This window comes from Stylophora pistillata, chromosome 9 (genome assembly GCF_964205215.1).
Source record: "Stylophora pistillata chromosome 9, jaStyPist1.2, whole genome shotgun sequence".
Lineage (NCBI taxonomy): Eukaryota > Metazoa > Cnidaria > Anthozoa > Scleractinia > Pocilloporidae > Stylophora > Stylophora pistillata.
The window spans coordinates 8,022,165-8,044,995 of record NC_142527.1 but is presented as its reverse complement, the minus strand read 5'-3'; the positions used below and the strand labels follow the sequence as shown (position 1 = coordinate 8,044,995).

Sequence of the window (22,831 nt, the reverse complement as noted above, 5' to 3'; positions counted from 1 at the left end):
CTGTAATCAGAAATCAGACTTATCTGGAAGACCACATCTAGAACTCTTATTTTACTAAAGTATTATGCCAACCAGTATGGCTGTTTCCATATGTTTCCGCGCAATAGAAGGATGGCAAAAAATACCACAAAACACGATTTATCCATTCTTACTATTAGATGTCTCTCACAACGTGCTCAAACTTTAAAAACGAAATTTATCGTGATTTGCGTTATGATATAGGTATCAGGCACTTAAGCACTAATCGTATTTGACGTAGCCGTCAGCGCAAGGAACACACTCATGTGTTTTGGACAGTAATGCAATAATAAATTTATCGTTAGAGCGAATCTGGAAGTTTCCTTGGCAAAGCTTTACAATCTTAAGTAACTCAAACCAATAACTGGTAACAATATACTTGCTCGGCAGAGATTGTTTCAGCCGTGTTTACTGCAATCGGCGTTCGGCTTCTAAGAACCTCTTAGTCGTTCATCTTGATATTAGGAAGGGGCAATTAAAGACAATCTTGATTGATATGCGAAGTCGATTTTTTTTCAGCTTAAGACCCCCGTTGACTCAAATCTTGGATACTAATTCAACAAAAGAAAACAAACAAAACGAAAGGGAGTGGATAACTATCGTCATGATGACAAAATATTATTTAACAAGCTTGGCTGTAGTAATAATCTCCATCTGTTTCAAACAGTAGCATCAGCATTAACCTAAGAGTGAAACAAATCACTGCATACTTTCTTTGGCTAAATATCGATTTATTTTCGAGAAAATCGATAACAAATGAATTCCGCCAAAATATGGCTCTTCAGGCTCAAACTTTCGGACGCATCTCGGAGCGTCGCGTCACAAAATGAAAAAACCTGGGTTGATAAAAAGTACCAAATCTTGAAAAACAACATCAAAACATATATTGATTGCAATTTGAGCAATTCTTGACCATTTATTTACACAATCTAATTGAATTTATCGCACCAACTTCCAACTAGATTAAAAATAGGTCAAAGAAGCTCGTGATTTAACTATGTGCTATACAAAATAATTAACTAGAAATCTGGGTTTTGGTGGTGGAAGTTAGTTCTTTTGGATCTTCAAAGGATTTTTTTGGGAAATGATTCGGGGCGATTTAATCAAATTTTAACGTTGGATGAAATACGCCGATTCGACGGTGTCGTCATTAATGCAATATTTCTCATAATGCCATGTGCCGAAGGAATTATCTATTATAATTATTGATCCCCATGAAATCCTATTGTTCTGTGTCTGTTTTTAGTCGCACCTATGTGGGATAATTGTGATGCTCTTTGCTGTTTTTCTTAGTTGTGATGAATATATCTTAGATTTTAATTTTGCCGAGGGTTGTTATTGTAGCTCGTTGTTATAGTTGTTCAAAATAGTTCCAGGCGTGTAACATTGCTAATTTGCATACTTTATAAGACAGAGATCTCAGTCATTTTACTCAGTGCGAACCTGGGTTTACAAAGATGATGGATTCGTCGGAAGACGAAGGATTATTTATTACACAGAGCTCTACGAAGGCAGATATTTCAGCAGAAATCGAAGATAATGTAGTGTAACCTTTGGACATTTCTGTCAGTGCTTATATCTTTATCGACTTCTAAAGGCGGCGTTTCCATTTTCTTTTTTTTTTTAAAGAGCAAAGATTTAGAACGCCAATTACAGCTTCAGAATGCGAGAAATTTGACAAAAGTTGGGTTTCAGACGCTAGCCGCCGGAAAAGGGCGTAGGTTTTAAAAGTCTTTAATGAGGGGAAGAATAAATATTTTTGATAATTGTAACCTGCACACTGCAATATTTTGATATTGCAGCATGCTTATTTAGCGCGTTTAATTATATTACCCCTGTAATTTCCCTGCAAACAAAAATGACCGCCTCCGCTTTCCTCGTACAGCTGTTTTGTCATCTTAAAGACGACAATCATTGATTTAATGCAGAGAGAGAAGAATAGAATTTCATTGGGATCAGTAATTATATTAGTCGAAAATGTACAAATACTTACGCAAACTCAATTTTTCCCATTTTAAGTCCAATCTACTGCTTATTTAACATAATATGCTCTTACCTTCCATGTTTCGGAGGATTGCAGTCCTGTAATTGTTGCATCTCCCTCACAATAGCGATGTTACTTAGAAAGATAGTCAACGCCTCCTAATAATGATTGTTCACAAAGCGTATCCTGTGGTTTTTCATTTGAGGTTTCTCTGTTCCCATTCCTTGAGAAAGAGGCTGTAATTACTTCACGTATGAGATCTTTGCTTAAATGTTAGTCCATAATGTATCCCTGGCTATTTATTCACTAGCTTTGGCTGTTTAATTTAACAATAACTGTTGTGGTAATTCTATCTAAAAATCTTAAGCTAAATTACTTTCCTGGCTATTTATTCACTAGTTGACTGAATAATTTAACAATAACTGTTGTGGTAATTCTGTCTCATTTTTTAGGTAAATTGGTTTGAAACCTGGATATTTTAGACAATGGTGACTTATGAGCATACAAAAGTAAGCAAAATGACTATTGTGTTTATTGCAAGGGATTCTGTAAATATTTTGAAGTTTTATGGAGTCACTGTTGCTAACTTTGATTTCATCACTTCAGTCAAATAAAATCACTTTAAGTCGCCTTAACTTGCCTTAAGCCGCCGTTAAGGAGGCTCGAAAGAGTTTTTTTGACCGCGCTGAAAATGGATTCCAAGATACATGTAAGCAAATTACTCGCGAGAGAAATAAGCGATGGCGCGCGCGATCAGATCCGCTGGCGATTTGTAAACCAAGATGGCCGCCATGAGCGTTTCAAAATTGCCGGGTACCTCTATTGTTTCCAGCGGAAGTGGTTGTTTGAGAAACAAACATTGAAATTTTACTTCTTGAAAGTAGGTAGGAAAATGTTTGGATGGCAGGACTCTCGCCGAAAGTGGTCTAAAAAATTAACGAGTTAAAGGAGGGTGGTGAAGTCGACACCCCATCAATAAAGTCGGAACCAGTAGGTCTTACTTTATTCCGCGAAAAATTCAAGTGTATGCTTCTATGTGCTATGATTTTTTTTTGTATTGAATTTGACTCCTAATAAAAAGAAATGGCTGAGAACTTTCCTAAACAACTCACTTGAACATGAAAAAGAAAATGAAATCATTGTTGGATCCAGGATTGTAAAAATGTACAGTTTTATGAATGGAAATGGAGAAGTGTAAGTGTTGTTATAAAAATAAACATAATTTTCAGTAAACAAGAGATCGTGAAAATGTAGATGAGACTTTAATTCTAATTCAACCACAGACGGTAAAATTAAAATAAAATACTCATCTTAAACTTGTGATAAAGATTGTTGATAATTCCCCCGATAAACTGTAAATTACAACTACGAAAATGCAAACTCGCATTTGTTAAGAATGGATCGCAGAATTTGTTTTTTTTCCATTAAAACGGAATAATGAAAGTTCACGGTTGTGACAGTGGCAAAGAGAAAAAAAGAAAAATTAAGCCAAGGCTTGTTCATACCTCTTATACCTCGAAAATTAAAGAAATTCGCGAAATCTGTGACGGCCAACAAATTACCGTTGAAACCCTGATTTCCGCTAAGTTTGACGCTCAAGACAATCTGGAAGACGTCAAAGCAAATACTTTTCACTCCAAATTGTTTTCACTCCTCCACTCCAAATTGCACTTAAAAAATATCGGTCAATCATGGTAAATGTGCATCGCCGAATAAGGCCTTCAATCAACCCATCTTCTCGGAACAACGACAAGATACCATCCAGACGTTCGATGGAAAGCTTCATCTTTCGACAAACATGGTCCGAAAGCTGGCAGATGCTGGTTTGTCGGCAAGTAATTCATAGCAGTCCCCATATAGACTTCCTGGTACCCTTGTGTGCCCATGTATACTGTTATGTTACCCATGTTACCCATGTACACCTGTATACCCTGTGTACCCTGTGTACCCATGTATACCCTGTGTACCCATGTATACCCTGTAAAGCTGTATTGTAAAGCTGTTCTGTAAAGCTGTATTGTACGATCGATTGATCGCTTGATAGATTAATCAATGGATTAATTGTTTGATTGACTTGTTCACAAATCGATTCATTAATTCACTCCTTCCTTTTATGAATGTCTCATAACCCTTTTGGTTAGTAAACTCCATTTTAAAAAAATATGTTTCGATTTATTTCTATTTTGGTAGCATATAAGTGAATTAAATCGAGTTATATGACCGTGAGGTACGTGGGTGATTCTGAAAGTAAGTAAATAATTATAATAATAGTCTTAATACAGGGGGTTCACATCACTGGAGAGTGGTATTGCGTGAGGCCCTGTTAAAATAAAATTAACTAAGATAAAATTCATCGTAAATAGATTATAAATTATAAACAGTTTACGATCAATAGATTGATTAGTTGTGAGAATAATCGTTACTTTTATCGTTGACTGTGGTTCGTGGTCGACTGCCTTTCAAGAATAAAGATTCGTGCAAACAGTCAACTTTTGTTTGTCATTTCGATCTGTAAAATAGTCCCAAACATCTCGTTAATCGTGTTTTGGAGTGACACCCCATTGAACTTGAGAATTTAGATTTTTTGGTCGCCGCAAACGCTACAGAACCAAAGCAAGTGATAGGAAAACTCCGGTGTCGCTCTTTCTCTGAATGGTAAGGTATCAGTAGTTCATACTTGGCATCAATAAATGGTCCATTGAGGGATGAATAAACCTCAGTCTGGCGCGGGTTTACCCATCGACGGTAATGATGACGATTCTTGGTCACCACTACGGGCCATAAACAGTTTTGTCTAAGCCATTCTATTTGACTTAGATTTTCGACATTTTCGCTTGTAACAATTGAAATTAAAAAGCATCGTCCTTTTTTTTATTTTAACCTTCATACACACCTTTTCCCCTTTTTCTTTGACCTAGTTTCCTGCGAGGGTTCAATAAGGTTACCGTTGGTCTTAGATTAACGCGGCAAGAAAAGAAAAATAGCTGTTCAGCGTAGAAATTGAAACATAAAAAAAAAATCAACCGCTATCGTTAAAAGTTAACTGTGAAAATTATTCTAGTAATCCAAAGGAAACAATTAAGGTTGCTGAACACAGTTTTTGATACCTTTGTTACTTTCACCATTTTCTCTAAAACCCTTGATCTCTCGGTCGCCAAGATTGGCAGCAAGCAAGTTAACAACACAAACTTTGTTTATTCGATAGTTAGGCTGACGCATATGCCGTTGCCTTGGCGACATGACTAGATATAAAAAGGCAATTAAAATCGGTTTTGTTTGTTTGTAGAAAATCTAGTGATTAGATTTTCTTTATAATTTGCATGAAGCGAGCATGTAAGAATACTCACAAGTTAACACAATTTTGCTAACAATTTAACAGAGAGATCTTTGATTATCCTTTGTTCAAGGTTCACTCGATTTTCTAGAATTTCCTTTGTTTAAAATCTTTTTTTTTCAATACTCCAGTTACTTATTTCCTAAAGTACTTTTGTGCCAAATTTCGTTAAATTGTAATGAGTGGTTCTCAAGAAATAGGCATGTTTCCGAGAAAGCAATTCCATTCAATCGCAATTTTTTTCACTTACTACGCATGCGCTGCATTTAACTGGTTTCGGTAACGACAAAAAAGCTGAGAACTGCTGGGTTCTTTGCACCTTTTCTAACATATCTTTGTGATAAAAGATTAAATCCCTCTATACACTCGCCAACTACAGAGAAAAAATAGTACAGATAGGGCGGTTTGTTTTTTGCAATCCTTGTGCGCGCGCTGAATTGCATCAGCAAAAGCGCGCGCGAAGATTGTGTTCAGCCACCTTAACTGCAGCAGTGAAAAAGTGAAAATCTCAACATTTAGCTGTAAAAACCATCACCCCATTGCGACCAACCTGTTTCTTCTCTCTGGCTAATTGAACTGTTTTCTCAAAAAAAAAACCTTATTTAACCCCCTCCCGGTTAGCTCAATTTGTTAGAGCGCTGGACTGTTGTGCGGGAGGTCGAGGTAGGTGGTTCGAGCCCCGGCCGACTTCTCAATTAATCTGCGTTTAAAAGCTTCGATTGGGTTACAAAGTTTAAAAGAATCGTCCAACCTAAATCAAGTGATTATATGGAAGAAAAGGAGCATGGTTCAAAAGAGACGATAACATGCCAAACCAAGAACTTGCCTCCATCAACTGGTTGTGCTAGTAAGAGACAGATATTACAGTGTATTGACATGAAATGGTCCTATTCGCAAGGTACAGAATAAAATCATTTAATCCTATTTCGTATAAACAACCGAAAAATTCCAGTTCGACCAGGTCATGCACACTGTAACATGATGAGAAAAAGGGCACAGATTTCGTCATTTTTCTTTCATTATCACAACTAGTGATAAGCTCGCAGTAATTACGCTATGCATTTTTTGCGTAGCAAGTGAAAGAAAGTGTAATTTGATCATTCCAATCCCGGCCAATCAAAAGGACTCAGCAGAATTAATCACTTTTAAATTGCTAAAAAAAAAAATAGTAATAAAAAAACCAGCAGGTGATCAAACAGACAGACCCATGAGCTAAGAGGTGACTAAAGCTAAGAGTATTTAAACATTTATAAGACTTGTAATACACAATTAGATGACTTTAGGATATATATTCACCTTAGATATTACATTTACGTCGGTTTATTACATCTACGTCGGTTTTTGGGTAGATTCACCCGATTGTGATGCGCTGGTTACCCACTTGTAGCCTTTTCAAATAAGTCATTGTAATCCTAACATACAGGTAATTCTCTTAAAAGTTTTCAAAATCAGTTGATTTTGAGGAACACAAAAGTAGCATAGATTAGAAAAAACCTTAAATGCCGGGAAATGAAAATGCAAAAGTCTATATCTTCATAATCTCAGGGGAATCCCATACGTCACCGCATGAGAACGAGATGATTTTCCTGTAGTACAAATTATCTCTTTGCTACGGTTAATCGCCAATTTATTTTGTCTGTTATTGACCATGAATGTGTAATAACCATTTAAAATTGACATAATGCTTAAAAAGAAGAGAAAAATGAAAGAAAAACTGAATACATTGTTACTTCAAAGAGCAGCATTTGTTTACATAAGTGCACCATTTGTAATTAAGCATAGCGTATAGACATAATGGAGGCTTTCCCATAGGGCAAGATCTTCTGGGGCCACGGATAGATACTAGTGTACTTTACCTAGAAATTCTTCGATCATCACTTACCTGCTGTCAAATTACACCCATAAAGCTCACATTTTAGAGCACAACTGTTGGAGCAGATTGTTTGGTTCAATCTTATGTGCTGAGCCACGAGTGAAGTATTGAAAATAACTCTTTTTGAATCACCTATGTTGCCTTGAAACACCTGAAACAAAAATATTTCAAAGAATGAAACTAATTTTGAACTGTAAACTTACCTTTCATAAAATATATGCAGTTACTGAACCTCACCCTGCACCTAAATACTCATGAACGTGTTCGCCAAATAAATATTATCCTCTCTTAACCAACACCGCCCTCTCTAACCCCCCACCCCACGGCCCATTGAAAAAAGCATAAACGAAATAACAAGGCGTGTACCAGACATATGTCCAGCTATAAGTGAATTATATATTCAACTAGTACCTTAAGTTTCCATTGCTCCATATGGTTGTCCCACTTGTTTCCATCATCACTACAACTCACTTAATAGCGATTAACAAAAGAGCCAGAAATGCCTTGAGTAGCAATCGCAGTGATATTTCTTGAATGCTGTAAATTCACTTGTATCCATGGAGCTGTCATTTTTATGAGGAGCCCACGCTTTGCTTTTGCTTAGCCGTGAATAACGAGGAAATGAATCAGAATTCTTTGCTGATGACGCTATGATATATTTGTTTGGAATTGTACCAATTCAAGGTGAGGAACAACCTATCAAAGCAGTCATGTAAATTACAGTCACCCTAGCCTCTACAATAGATCATGAAATTGTTTGCACTCACGTACCAGGAGCTCACCCACATAAATAGACCCAAGCTACTGGATGAATAGCAATCAGATGCAAACCTAACGTAAGGAAAGCCATGAAATAATTGAAAAATATATGTCCAGTGACAGTGCAAGTTCGCACTTTTTTTTAATTTTTTTTTTTTTTTTTACGAAGACATGGATTTATATCTATGATAATGGTCATATTCGAGATTGGAAATTCAAAGTACGATTATGGAGTCTAAGAAAAATGTGCTTACCATTGCCTACTTGCTCTTCAGTAATATTAATAACACCAAAAGTGATAAGAAATATAGTGCAAATAGCAGTCATCATGATACTTCGTAGATTCCAACTTGACGCTGGTATGGTCGACATTGTTCACTGTTGTTGAAATCGAAATTTTATAAGGTGTTTAGGGAACAGAGCTGACAACAGGAAGTTTTTAATTCTTTATGACGACTTCCTAGAATTATTTTTGTGAACCACGTGCTTCAGTTTGGTAAAACAGAAGCTGCAAGAAAAAAAAAAAAAAAAAAAAAAAAAAAAAGAAAGAAAAAAACCGAAAATCCGGATTCATCCCGTTGGTTCTGTCGTTATAGCAAGTTTCGATATCATCGCTATCGTCCAATAGAAAGTCTTCTCCGAACATAAGTCAGTCACCACAACTGTAACGTACGTAGCCACAATTTGATGAAATATTTCCCAAGCTGAAAAACCTCTTAAATTGGACAAAGCAGGTCTGGAATCGAGTTGTTTCCACGATTGAAGAAATGTGTATCAAAATAGATTTAGCAATAACGTTAAAAATATTCAAGAGCGTGCGACACTGGTAAATCGTGATTGAACACTCCCAGAACTTTATTTGGCAGTTTCTATTTTAGTGATCATGTTTTTTTAACGTCCTATGATGCTAAATAACCATGTGTTACTCAGCCTTTTTATAGATGAATGTCCTTATGGAGTTATAAACAGTAATATCAATCAAAGCGGATTAAAAAACTGACTGGGGGAACCGATAAACCGGTGAGTAACGCCTGCGCTGTTTCATTTTCTTTTCTCTTCATTACAGCCTATAAACGTATTTAAGCACATCACGTTGGTTTAAACTGACACAAAATAAAAACAAAGCTTCAGGGGAATTTTTCGAACAGCATGCTTCCGGCCAAATTAGCTCATGGTGGCAATCATTTCTTAATTTGTATTTGTACTATCTTATCTTTATCCAGTGGAGACCTTTTTTTAAATGTTATGATAGAAAACGCAAAATTCTGGACACCATGATGGCAAAATGTCAGTGTTTATGATCAGTGAGGTACTTCTATCTGAACTTTGAAACTATTCCGGAGACATACGTTCATTACCATGACCTTTGATTCCTTTCTCTTCAAACTATAATTTTCATTGGAGAAATGAAAAAAAAAATAAAAAAAAATAAAAGAAAAAGTGTGGCCCCTTAAAAGTAGAATAACTTAGTTTATCATTGTAACAACAGAGGCATAATACCTAAAAATAAATCCAAGTAGTATTATCACCTCGAAAAAAAAAAACAACAACAACAACAAAATAAACAAACAACCGAAAAAAAAAAAAAAAAAAAACTTCCGTCAGCTCTGTTCCTTAAACACCTTATAAAATTTCGACTTCAATCTTACTGACCATTTTCGAACGCATCGGCAGTGAATTGGAATCTACGGGATATTATGAGGACCACTGTTTGCACTTTTTTGCTGTTTGCGTTTGGTGTTACTATTACCACTGGAGACCAAGTCAATATTGGTAAGCACATTTCCCCCTAAGTATTCTATAAAACTCTGAAGTTATCATTGTTAATTATAAACTGAAGGTCAGCAAACATGTACAGTGTAAGTATATTTTTCTCGAGGGGATTCCACTCCGATTGTTTCAGTGCTTTCCTTTGAAAGTTTTGTATACATTCGGCAAGAAAAAGATGTCTCACGTTCTCGCTACTTATACATGTAAAACCAGCGCATAGTAAATTAGGCGATAATGTTAAAATTACTCAAAAGCGAGAGAGATCATGTTAATCATATGATCGAGTTCTTAAAGATTTCATTTGGCATTTTTCCATATTTATGATCATGAAATGAAACACTACATGATACCAAACAACCTACCCTCTTTAAAAATGAAATTATTAATAGATTTCTTTTAATTAAAGTTTATTGCTAGTTTTTTCGCCGTATATAAACAGACTTACAAACGCGTGATTGGATAAAGTGCTCTATTTAGTAACATCAATCAAAGCAAATTTAATAAGTAGCTATGAGGGAAGCAATAAACGGTCGCGTAACTACAAAGCCTGTTCTGTTTTATTTACGTTTAATATAGCTCCATCCTTATTTACTACGGCCTAAACTTATTCAAGACCAAATCAATATAAATGAATACGAAACCTAAAAAAAAAGGCTGCTTAGAGAAACTCTTTGAGTATTACGACCTATCTATCGTTACCTGTAAAGCGTTTTTTTTTATTTTTTATTAAAGGCTAGTATCAATCAAAGTGAGGGAACCGATAAACGGGTGAGGAACGCCTGCATAGAGAGCACAAATGATAGACACCGTGTAAGCAAAATGTTAGTGTTTATAGTTAGCGAGGTACTCCTCCTATCCAAACTTTGAATAAGAACCTTTCCTATAGCATAAGGTCCATTACTACAACTTATACCTCTTTGATTCCTTCCCATCATGCTGAAATTTTTACTAAAAAAAATAATAATGGCAAAAACAGTCTTGGCACCTTTAAATAAAAAAAACATATATATATATATATATATATATATATATATATATATATATATATATCTTAGTTTTACATGGTAAAGCAACCAATTAAGACGGTTTTTCGTTTGTTTTGCGTTGTTGGTGTCACTGTTCCTGTTTTGAAAATATGAAGCGCATAGTTCCTAAAAATAAATCCAGTAAGTATTGCAACATTGGGATAAAAAAAGAAAACAAATAACAAACAAGCCGAAAAAACTTCCGTCAGCTCTGTTCCTCAAACACTTTATAAAATTTCAATTTTAACCTCATTAAACATCTTCGATCGTATCTGCTCTAATTTTCAATCTACGGGATATTATAAGGACCGCTGTTTTCACTTTATTGCTGTTTGCTTTTGGTGTTACTGATGCTACTGAAGACCAAGTCACCAGTGGTAAGCACATTATAATAATAATAATAATAATAATAATAATGATGATGATGATGATGATGATGATGATGATAATAATAGTAATAATAAATAATAATAATACTTTTAATATTAGTAATAATAATAATAATAATAATAATAATAGTAATAACGGTTTATTCACAGTATATCCACATAAAAAGGTGTGGCTCTTCATCTGTAAAGGCTTACGATACTAAAATTTAATATTAAATCTAAATTATAATGACTAACTAAATTGTAATAGAAACTATACATGAAAGTAAATATGCAGAATGTATTGTTTGGTGGTAGTGGTTGTTTCTATATCTTTACAAGGAAGACAAAGCGCGCGCCTTTAAGAACGCCTTGCAGAGCCTGCAGTATTCTTTAAAATCTGTACAATTCCTTATATTTGCTGGAAATTCGTTAAAAATCATGGCTGCTGAATGCTGAAAGGTGCCTTGTACAAATTGAATATAAAGCCTTGGAGCAACACTAGAACGGAGATGCCTAACGGGTTTTACGACTTGCAAATTTAAATGGGAGGGCCAGTTATCAGAATACAGTGCTTTAAAAGTAGTCTTCAGTAGCGAGTAGTTCCTTAGCTCCAGGATAGGTAGCCAGCCAAGATCCAAAATGGTAGATATACCGGTTTACCTATTTACAAGTGATGAAACTAGCCATAGCGAACTGGAGCCTTTGTAGTCTAGCTGAGAGGAACTTTGGTGGTGGATAAAAAACAATTTCGCAGTAGCTTATTTGAGACAGAATTAATGTTTCTACCAAATGTTCCCGCAGTTTAAAATTAGTAGAGTTCCTTATTTTTCTTAAGGTTCTCAGAGTCGCATAACATGATTTAAGAATAGAACTGATATGAAATTCCCATTTAAGATTTGAGTCAATGTGTACTCCCAGGAGTTTTGTAACATTTATACGTTCCAGTGGTTTACCAGAGATTTCTAATCCCAACTCCAGATTTCCGAGAGAATGTAAATGAGCCATCTGTGGATAATGTACTTTGAGCCATCTGTGGAGAATGTACATGAGCCATCTGTGGAGAATGTACTTTTAATCCATCGTTGTAAAATAGAAGCTGAAGGCATGATCAAATATGCACACTGTAAGTATATTTTCCTTGCGGGGATTCTGCTCACACTGTTTCGGTGCTGTCCTTTCAAAGTATGTTTGGTTTGTATACATTCGGCAAGGAAAAGCGAGCAGGGTCGAAGGATTGGCTGGGAAAAGATTTGAAAAGGAAATGAGTGTTCAAATGATAATCAGACTTGCGAAATCAGCAAATCAGCCTTGCGAAACTTACAGAATAACGTTGTACGTGACTTATAAAACCAGCAAAGCGTGAGACACTATGATAAATCATATGACTGAGTTCTTCAAAAATAGAATTTGGCGTTTTCCATATTTATGATAATGAAATGGAAACACCCCATGATACCAAATGACCATAGGCGAGTTACCCATCCTCTCTTCGAATGAACGGTACTTCTGGATTTTTTTAATTGAATTCTGTAGCAAGTTTTTCTCTACGAATATAATCTGACTTATACACGTGTGTTTGGATAAATTGCTTGATGTTATAATATGAATCAAAGCGAATTCAATAAATAGCTGAGAGAACCAATAAACGGGCAAGCAGCGCCTGTGCCATTATATTAAAATTTTATATATAGTTTTATTCTTGGTTGTTACAGCCTAAGCGTATTTAAGGTCACTTTGATTTAATTGGATACGAAACTAAAACAAAAAAAGAAAGTTGCATATCGTGGGAAATTATTTGAGTATCATAGTCTATCCACCTTCCCTGCGAAGCATAATTATCCCATATGGGTTTGCGGACAAAAGCTTGTGCAAAATGCTCCAATCAAACAGCAACAAAATTTTAGCTCCACCAAAATAGTACATTCAGGAATACACTTTTCAATTATTCACTGAACATTTTCGACGATATCTGCGCTAAGTTGGAATCTAAGGGATATTACGAGGACCTTTATTGGCACCTTATTACTGTTTGCTTTTGGTGTTACTAATGCTACTGAAGACAAAGACAACAATGGTAAGAAAGTTTCTCTTTAAGTGTTTAGTTAACTTTGAACTCATCATTGTAAACTATACACGTAGAAGTCATCGTTGTAAAACATAGACTGAAGGCCATCAAACATGTACACTGTAAATGTAACTTTCTTGCGGAGATTCCGGTCCATTTTTTTCAATGTCTTCGTTTTAAAGTGCATTTGGTTTTATACATTTGACAAGAAAAAGCGAACAGGGCCGACCGATGGGTTGAACAAAAGTTTTCAAAAGGATATGATTCTACAAATGATCGTCAGCTCTGAGGAACCTACAGAAAAACATATAAGTTCTCGCTGCTTGTAAAACCAGCGCGTGGGTAAATCAGTTGTACGTGACTTATAAAACCAACAAAGAGTTAATTAGGCGATAATGTTCAAATTATTTAAAAGCGTGAGACACTATGATAAATCATATGATTGAGTTCTTCAAAAATTGAATTTGGCTTTTTCCATATTTATGATCATGAAATGTAAACGCCTCATAATACCAGGTAGCCATATCGGGATTTCACGACCTCTTTATGGATGAAAGTCCTTGTGGATGTCCTTTAGTCAAAACCTATAGCCAGTATTTCGCGACGAATATAACCTGACTTACACACGTATAATTAGACAAAGTGCGTTATCCTTAACATAATGTGATTTACAATAAAAAAGGCAAGAAATAACTTTTTAATGGCAAAATGGTCGAAGAAGCCAAGAGCCAATCAGATGACGCGTATCGCTCTTATCACGTATGAATAAAAAGTTACGCCAGATCAGGAGCGGTGTAGCATGGTTTTCAACGTATGGAGCGTATCAAAGCGATTCACCGAAAGCCTTTTGCTTTTTAAATCGTTCGGAAAGTTATCAAAAGTCGCTGTTTATTAAGTCAATTTACTCACAAAAGATGTCTGAGGAACTTCTGCGAGGAATATGTGGAATAGAGTGCATGCACAACAAAACCACAAAAGAGAAAACGATATAAAAAATCTAAGCGGCCAGATTTAAAACTGTTCAGATAGTTTTTGCGACGAAAAGCACGAGACTATTCACTCCTTTTGACGAAAAGAAAGAGAAGATTACGAACTAGTAAGCTTCTATGCTTTTTTTTAATTATTGACAGTTACTAAACAATTTTAATTTTTCTATTTGTTTTTTTACCTTGCTGTCGGTAGTGTTCCGTTGTTTCTATCGGAAAAGCTATAAAAACTGGTCAGGTAAGTATTCCTACATCGACCTAAAAAAATAAAGAAAAATGCAAAGGGAAAAAGCCTTCGCAGTTCTGCTCCTTTAACGTCTAGTCAAAATTAGAATTAAACCAAATGAACTATGCCAGACCAAATAATTACGCGTTGTACGTACTTCTCAGATGCATGGTCTCTTCTGTGCTGGTCGTGTATTTCTAATAGGCGCCAAACTTGTTTTTATCAGCTTAGAGTCCTTGGCTTCACCCTACCTTATTAGAAGGGAGAACGGTAGACTAACGCCACCGAAGGCAGATGCAGACTTAGAATAAAGACCTTTCCCTTCAGTGGGGGGTAAATTTTTTAATGAGATGCATGCCTACTGGTATCAAGAAACTGCAGACGTGTAGACTTTCCGTCGCTGCGAAAATACGTGTCTTTTGCAGTTGTAATTTTTTGAGAAGTTTTGGAGTAAAATTAAATTTTGAATTCAATTTATCAGTTTTTGACAAATTGTAATCTTAACTTAGTTTGGTACAGGGTCCCTATGAACCTGTGAATACCATCCTTAAGAGGGAAGGGGAGGAGGGAAGGGAGATAGTGGATGCCACCGCTCGCAGTTTTTTTTTTTTTTTTTCAGAATGATATTATTCAGGAAATTCTCAATTTCATCACCCAATTCCTTTTCCACCAGGATAGTTTTTGCTCATTTCTCTTTCTGTGTTGCTACTTCTCATTCTTGAATGATACATAATTATAATTGTAAGTAAATTTAGATCGTAAATGCTTTTGTTCTTGGGCCATCGTAATTTGATCAAAAATAAGACACAAACAGCAGTGATAAAAATATTGAACTTGCACATCTTGATTATGACTTGACGTTTCGTATGCACTCAACATACATTTTCAAAAGTAACCGTTGAAATTTAAAACAGCTATGTATATAACTCGCGAAAAATGAGAAAAATGACAATAGTTCAGCCATTGCTGACCATGTCAAAGCCACTGGACATAATATCAAGTGGGATCATTTTGATATTTTGGCGAAGGGCAAAACAGACTACCATTCTAAAATCAGACATTACTCATTCAGGAACTTGAGCCAGCTTTCAACGTGAACATCGGAAGTGAAAAGCTGTTGCTTTATTAATCTGCTCTAGTGTTATTGTTTATTGTTAAGTTTTATGCTTAATCTTGGTTCCAGTCCCCTCACCTCAGTTATATATATACATAGCTGTTTCAAATTTCAACGGTTACTTTTGAAAATGTATGTCGAGTACATGCGAAAAGTCAAGTCATAATCAAAATGTGCAAGTTCAATATGTTTATCACTGCTGTTTATGTCTTTTTTTGATTAAATTTAGATCATTTTTCTTGATTTTCCTTTTTTTTTTTTACCTCAATTGGTTGGCTTCCCATAACGCAGGAGTCATGATCTGCTCCAAGTATACTTTTCACACAGAAAAAGGTAAGTGGAGTGTAGCCATGAACAGCTGTAAAAAAAAAGGTGGTTCTCTTGTCTCCATGGAAACCGAGTCAGAATGGCATTTTGTCAAGAACTTAGCCGAGGAGCAAGATGAAAAAACACCGCGTTGGTTTATTGGCCTACAGAGGGTTGAAGAACCTCAAACGTGGTGCTGGTTGAGTAAAAAAGTTGCCTGCATCGCTGGAACAGCAAATGGAACAGCAAAGGGAACATGGCGTTGGAATGAACACGAACCCAATCATCCTAAAACAGAAAAATGTGTAGAGATGCTGAACAATGGAAAATATAACAACATAGAATGTCAAGCAGAAAACTATGATGACAATCCAGGATATATATGCGAAAAGTATTTCAGTAAGTAAATGATTATGCCAAACTAATTTTATTAAAGTTGCAGTGCGTAATAAAAAGATCCTATGGGACTTTGATTTTAAAGCAAGCCTGATTTAAACTCATATTTTTGTTCTAGATTGTTCCATAGTTTCAAAAAACGAGAGTATTTTCGTGGAGGAGAAGACAGGACCTGTATCAACCAACCAATCGATCGCAATCAAGGCAACTGCCAGTTCTCCAAGAACACAATTAACAGATGGTCATAAGATGCTCTCAGAAGGTAGGATTGAATTCGTCGAAACTTGGATATCTAATTTGTACCAAAACTACTGCAGACGTCATGTTGGAAGTTACACTTCAACCTCTTACCACCCCTATGGATGAAAAATTAACACAAGCAACTAGACAAGCAAACAAACAATTGAACAAACAGGATAGAATATTCAGTTATTACAACACCCTATGCTCTTCCATAATTAGCGCCTACTCCTACTACACGCACTACAGCGAAAACACACGCAGGACGATGAATATTTTTATATGCATGTCTTGATATAGAGATTTTGACGCTAGGAGAATTAAAAATATATCTATATAAACAATATTTTTAGCATTTTACGGGGCTATTTTGCAAGCGCAAACGGCTCGAAGTGCACAAGACAAAAAGTCTCTTCCACCACTAAAAGGAAATATCTTATACTCTGACCATCCGGGGAAGGGACCGTTCTTCAACCAATTTATGATTGGTCGCCCAAGCAACGACTGTCCGATTCCATTTTTCATCCAATTTCGATGACAGTTTGTTTCGAAAGGTATTAGTAATAGTCTCGTAATAATTCATTCCGAAAGCCTATTCAAAGCTTTTTTCATACATGGCGCGCCATACAACAGCATTCAAACTGAGTCCTTGCCGTACTGACCAAGCGATAGCGAGGTCAATATGGCTACGCCGAGGTTTGAGATTTCCTCTTAACGACCGAACGTCGAGTTTATTAGTTAAGTTATTTGTTAAATGGCTAATAACTTGAAGAAACAAAAATGTTCATACTTCCACTCAAAGCCAAAGTCACACGATGAAGATAACTATCAATATAGCGATGACTATTATTATTCTCGTTATTATAATTGGATCAGTTTTCCTCAAATTAGAAAAGTCCGGAGAATATCTATGACAACTGGTGATTCATTCTAAAGAACAACCTATTTGAATTTTTCCCTTTACTTTGCTAGAACTTTCATGGCGCGTTTCAGCAGAATAATGGCATTCTTATGTGCAGGTTGAATTATGTCCGAGATTTTTCCTGGCGAGATTTTCTTTAGCATGTTTTTCTCAAAGCGAAGTCCTGTATGGTGAATAGATTACAATATTTCGGGAAAGCATAAAGGATAACACTATTTTGGAAGATTGATACCTTCAAGTGAAGTATCGACTCTTATGAAATTGGTCAAAACGAATCATCCAAGTAGTTTGGACACAATACCATTCCAGTTTGGACCTGAATCACTGTAAGCAAGGCCGACCGACGGAATTACACCAGGCGAGTATGATTTTACTTGTTACTAATGTGGAGGTTGTATTTTTACTTTGTTAAAGAAAATCTGCACTCCTTTAAACTTTATTGACTTTAAATATTTTTATTTGACACTCGTACGCTGCATTTTTTTCTTTTTGCCTTTAAATTGGATATCACGTCTCAGCAGAACTTGTCACACGTGTTAACTGACACGTTCGCTACCCATATCATAACACGAATCGCTTAACCGTTTGAGAGGATTTCTGAACATTTTAAGAGAAATATTTCTATGCCGAGATGGAAAAATTGTTTGTCGCATCCTATCCTTTATTTTAAAGAAACATACACACGATCAAGAGTGAGAAAGTTGAGTAAAACTTTTATGATTGAAGTTTCATGCTTTATTGATTCCTTTCTCATTTCTGTTTGATTCCCGTCCCTTTTGAATGGCTAGGGCTTACTAATTAAGGGTAGTCCGGAAAGACGGAGGCTGTAAGGAAGATGTTATAATTAGGCACTTTAGCCTTTCCTTTTACCTCTTAAGGCTCGCCAAAAAAAAGAAACAACAACAACAACAATAAAAACAGTAAGGTTTATTTTCCATTGCTCATTATGTCATGTTCAAAGGTGTCAAAAGATGTCGAACTAGGGGTTCGCTGAAATATGGGGTTTGAAAGGTAAAGGGTGTATTTTCACAAAATAAATAAATATTTTACTTATAAGATATCCTAGTACATGTACAGGAAAATACCTAAATTTACTTTACTACGGAAAAGTCTTAAGGGTGTTCACTTCGCTTGCTGGTGGCTAATGCATGCTGTGCTTTAGGAGTGAAAATAGGAAGTCCAAAACAATAGGGAAGGAAATGCGAATCACAGGTGGTACAAAGTAGGAGAGTACATGTATGTTGTTTATGTTCAGCACTCTAATTAGAAGCTGCTGCCTCCTGTAACAAATAAAGTTAAAAAGATAATGAAGGCATTTCCATGCTTCTGTTTACTTGCAGGCTACAGAGGTAATTGCACACATGTATTCAATGGTTCGAGTTACGTCTTTCACCGAAACAACCTGACGAATTCTTACTTCTGGTCCAAAAACAGAAAACCATGCAAGCATACTGGATATGATCTTGTTTCTATTGAAAGTTATGGGGAATGGGGCTTTTTAAAGCGAACTATCCAGGATTTTGAAACGGGGGTATATCATTGGGCTGAAGAAAGATATAGAGTCCGGAGAGTGAAGGTGGATGAGTGATAATACCACAGTGACTGCGTCAAGAAATGAAGCTTGGCCTTGGGCAACGGGTGAACCAACCAGCCACACCTCTGAGTATTGTGCACAAATGTACAAGACGCACGGAGGCTTTGGTCGGTATAATAATATAAGATGTCACAGAGGAGTGGAAGAATCAGGATATATATGTGAGAGGGCTAGTAAATGTACCTTTGAAAAAGTTGGTTGAAAAATCCACAGAGCTTACAATAGGACGATTATAAATACTGAGTGCATATGCTATGCGCAGCGTTGTCTAGTGCGGTTGATTACCGATAAAGCTATTCTGATTACTTTCTGAGGCCCAGTTCAAACGTCGAACTTCACATGTTCCGTACTTAACTCCATTCTAGTCGACTAAAATGGTTAAATACGGCATTTTATTCAAACGTCGAATTTAACTCTGTCGAGTTTAACGCTGTTCGCTGTCAATATCCCCAGGTGCACTACTTCTTTGTAAGAAGTATTAAGCGTTTGCTTAATTTCTTTAATGATGCTTTTGTTTTGCTGTTTGTTTTTGCTTCGTCGTCTTGGCGTTTCGTGATATACGATACTTTGACTTGATTCACGTTCCATCATTTCGGTGAAACACGACCCACAAAATGCCACAGATTTTCCTACTTTACACCCAGGAGTGCCTTTTTCGTTTTAAATAACCAAACACCTCATACAATGGTAATTAACACGCGTCAAACAACTATATTTGTCTTTTTAAAGCAAGAAATACAAATTCCTTCGTCTCCCACCATTTTTTGTGCTGTTTTGGCTTTTTCGCGCGTGACATTCACAGAATCCTTGGCGAGTTGTTGGTAATAATTGAATCATAATACTTTCCTAGACTCATGCATTAGGTTCGGCACATGTCAGATGCGACGTTTGAATCAAAATACGAGACTAAGTCGAATCCTCGACTGTTTCAGTCGCAGAAACGGCGAAAGTCGCATTTAATTTAAAACAGTCGAATTTGATTGACATCGGATTAATACTCTCGCATTAAGTTCAGCACATGTGAAATTTGACGTTTTGAACTGGGCCTAAATTCAAAAGAGCTCTTTGATAATCTTCAGTCAAATAGAGAATAGCACTGGAAAACATAACGCAAGAAAACGTCGTTGAAAGTGTCGGTACCGTGGAATCGATCAACCTTCGATCCGACGAAATACAAGAAGTATGTTCGCTTCTGACAAACCGAGACCAAAACAAACAACTTCACTCGAGATTCAAACTGATATGACATTAATAGACTTAGAACTGCTCGAGGAACAGGCAAAATCTGCCCATTTAGCCTCTGAATTAACGAGAGAAAGCTTGGAGAAAGACGACAAAAAGCTCAAGTCTTACACTAGTTTTTGACAACTATGTCTGTGTTCCTTGCTGTACTTGATCTCATTAGTCCTAGACTTCCATGCCGTACTTCACTAACCAAGTTCCAAGAGCTCTTGACAACGTTAATGAGACTTCGTTTAAATTTGCATGTTCAGGATTTTGGATATAGATTTGGCATACATGCTTCTACAGTATCAAGAGTGTTTCAAAGCTGCATTGTAATGTACTCATGTATGTATTTCCTTGTACACTGGCCTGACAGAGATGCATTACAACTAACCATGCCTGCAAGTTTTAGACAAAAATTCTCATCCTGTGCTGCGATAATTGACTGCTTCAAAGTCTTCATAAACCGTACATCTGATTTTTTGGCCCGTGCAAAAACATGGTCCTCGTATAAGCATCACAATACTGCCAAATTCTTGATTGGGATAACCCCTCAAGGAATTGTTTCATTTATTTCCAAAGGATGGGGAGGAAGGACCTCTGATATATTTATTACAGAGCACTGTGGGATCTTCGAAAATCTACTTCCTGGAGAGTTGGTTCTTGTTGATCGAGGCTTCGACATTGAAGACAGCTGTGGACTTTCTGTTGCTAGATTAAATATTCCAGCCTTCACTAGAGGAGAACGACAACTAGCCCCATGGGATATTGAAACCACACGAACTATAGCGAATGTTAGGATAAATGTGGAAAGAGTGATTCACTGTTTGCGACAGAAGTATTCCATCTTAGGACGTGGTATAATTCCAAATGATTATGTTAAAACAGAGAATGTTGGAGAACCATGTTTACTTGATAAAGTAGCATTTGTTTCTTGTGCCTTGACTAATATTTGTAAGTCAGTTGTTCCACCAGATTAAAACCAGTTAATAAAAAAAATCACTAAATGTATGGTATGCGAAATGTAATATCATAGTACTAAGCCAGAGGGGAGTCATTGAATGACATTGGATTAGATGGATTCAGATTCACCACACATTTTGTGTTTTCACTCATCTTCGGGAACCCAGGGGCTACTTAGTGGGGCCAGGGAGACTTTCACCCTGAACAAAAATTTAGTTCAGTGATATAGAAATGTTTCAATAACCTACTTTTGTGGCACTAAATAACATAAATTTCAATAGTTGAATGGTTTAGTAATAAAATATTACAAAAATATTTGCAATTGTCATTACTCCATACAAAGTATTTTAAAATTTGAATATTAATAACTAAAGTATACAAATAAAACCAATAAATTAATGTTCATCAGTGCTGTCTTGATTCTGCTACTTTCAATCTCCTGCAGTCTGAACAAAGCCATGTCTTACTAGATGGTTTCTTAGATAGTCCACAGCATTTTATGTGGAATTTGCGAAATAAGCACCTGTTATTAGTACAACTTATTATAATAGAATCCTCAAATTTAATTCTACAATAACAATATAAAACATCATCATTTCTCTTTGGCCTAGTGAAATGCTTTCTTAGAAGTTCTGGAAGAATGCCACAGAGGTAAACCTTCTTAGCCTTTTCCAGGTAACTCTCAATGAATTGGCTGTCAGCTGTAATTCGCTCTCTATGTATGCCCAGTTGTCTCCAAACAATAAAATCAGCAAACTCAGTAGAAGTTAATGCAAGTTGTAGTTGCACTTGTGCAAAGTACGGATGGGTACGCTTGAGCTGGAACTCGCCATCACATGTCTCTTTCACGTAAAAATCCCTCTTTGCATGAGCAGCATCTGGAATCATGGAACTTTGGATGCTAGATGGGCACTTAAACTTCTACAACGCCTTGGCCACAACAAGTACATAACGACATGGAATCTGGGGATGCACCAAGATGAGGGTACTGGGGACTGACAACCAAACCACAGTCCTGTACAATAACAATATATAGATGAGTAGGGGAGCTCAGGTTGACAAAGTATAAAATATTTTTGAAATTTACCTGCTCATACTCCTTTAATGCCTGCTTTTCATGATCACAGCCCCACTTTGTTGCATCTGAGGAGAAATGAGATCCATAGCAGATACCCTTAATAAAGCTGACAGAGGGTGTATCAGGACTGGTAATGCAAGCTTGATGAAATTTGCTTGCTATTATTCGACCACACCTCATTTCAAACCACAACTTTGACTTGCTTTGCTGTCGTGTTGTTTCTTCGATTCGCACAGATTGTTCCTCAGTAACTTTTAATGGGTTGAAGATTCCCTTTGATTTTTCGACTAACCCTTCAAGGTCCATCGTGGAAAGTTCCTCTTTATAAAGTATGGTCAGTGGTTCTGGTAAGTTGACATTCTTTGGAACATAATTCTTGCTGTAGGGTGAAAGTAATGACAAAATTGCTGGAGAAGTATTCGACTTGAATAAGCGAAAGTTTTGATTTGACGTTTTGAAGGAGTATATATACCGGGTTTTGTCTTATTGGCCACAGGTCCCAAGGAAGTTGTTGGGGTCGTTGGTGTCGTAATATTTTCGATTTCCAAATTCAGCTTCTTTTTCTTTGTTTGTGAGGATGTAA

The 22,831-nt window shown here is 36.3% G+C and overlaps 2 pseudogenes across 1 annotated transcript in view; both read left to right on the top strand.

Moving 5' to 3' along the window:
- LOC148723054 (uncharacterized) overlaps positions 1-22,831 on the top strand; it is a 36,514-nt pseudogene that overhangs the window by 5,393 nt on the left and 8,290 nt on the right. Inside the window, exons 3-6 of the transcript XR_015992058.1 lie at positions 10,471-10,559; positions 11,070-11,140; positions 13,936-13,942; positions 18,737-19,180. The product of XR_015992058.1 is annotated as an uncharacterized LOC148723054 (transcript). The remainder of the gene's footprint in view (positions 1-10,470; positions 10,560-11,069; positions 11,141-13,935; positions 13,943-18,736; positions 19,181-22,831) is intronic.
- On the top strand, positions 20,110-21,187 carry LOC148723055 (uncharacterized; annotated as a pseudogene).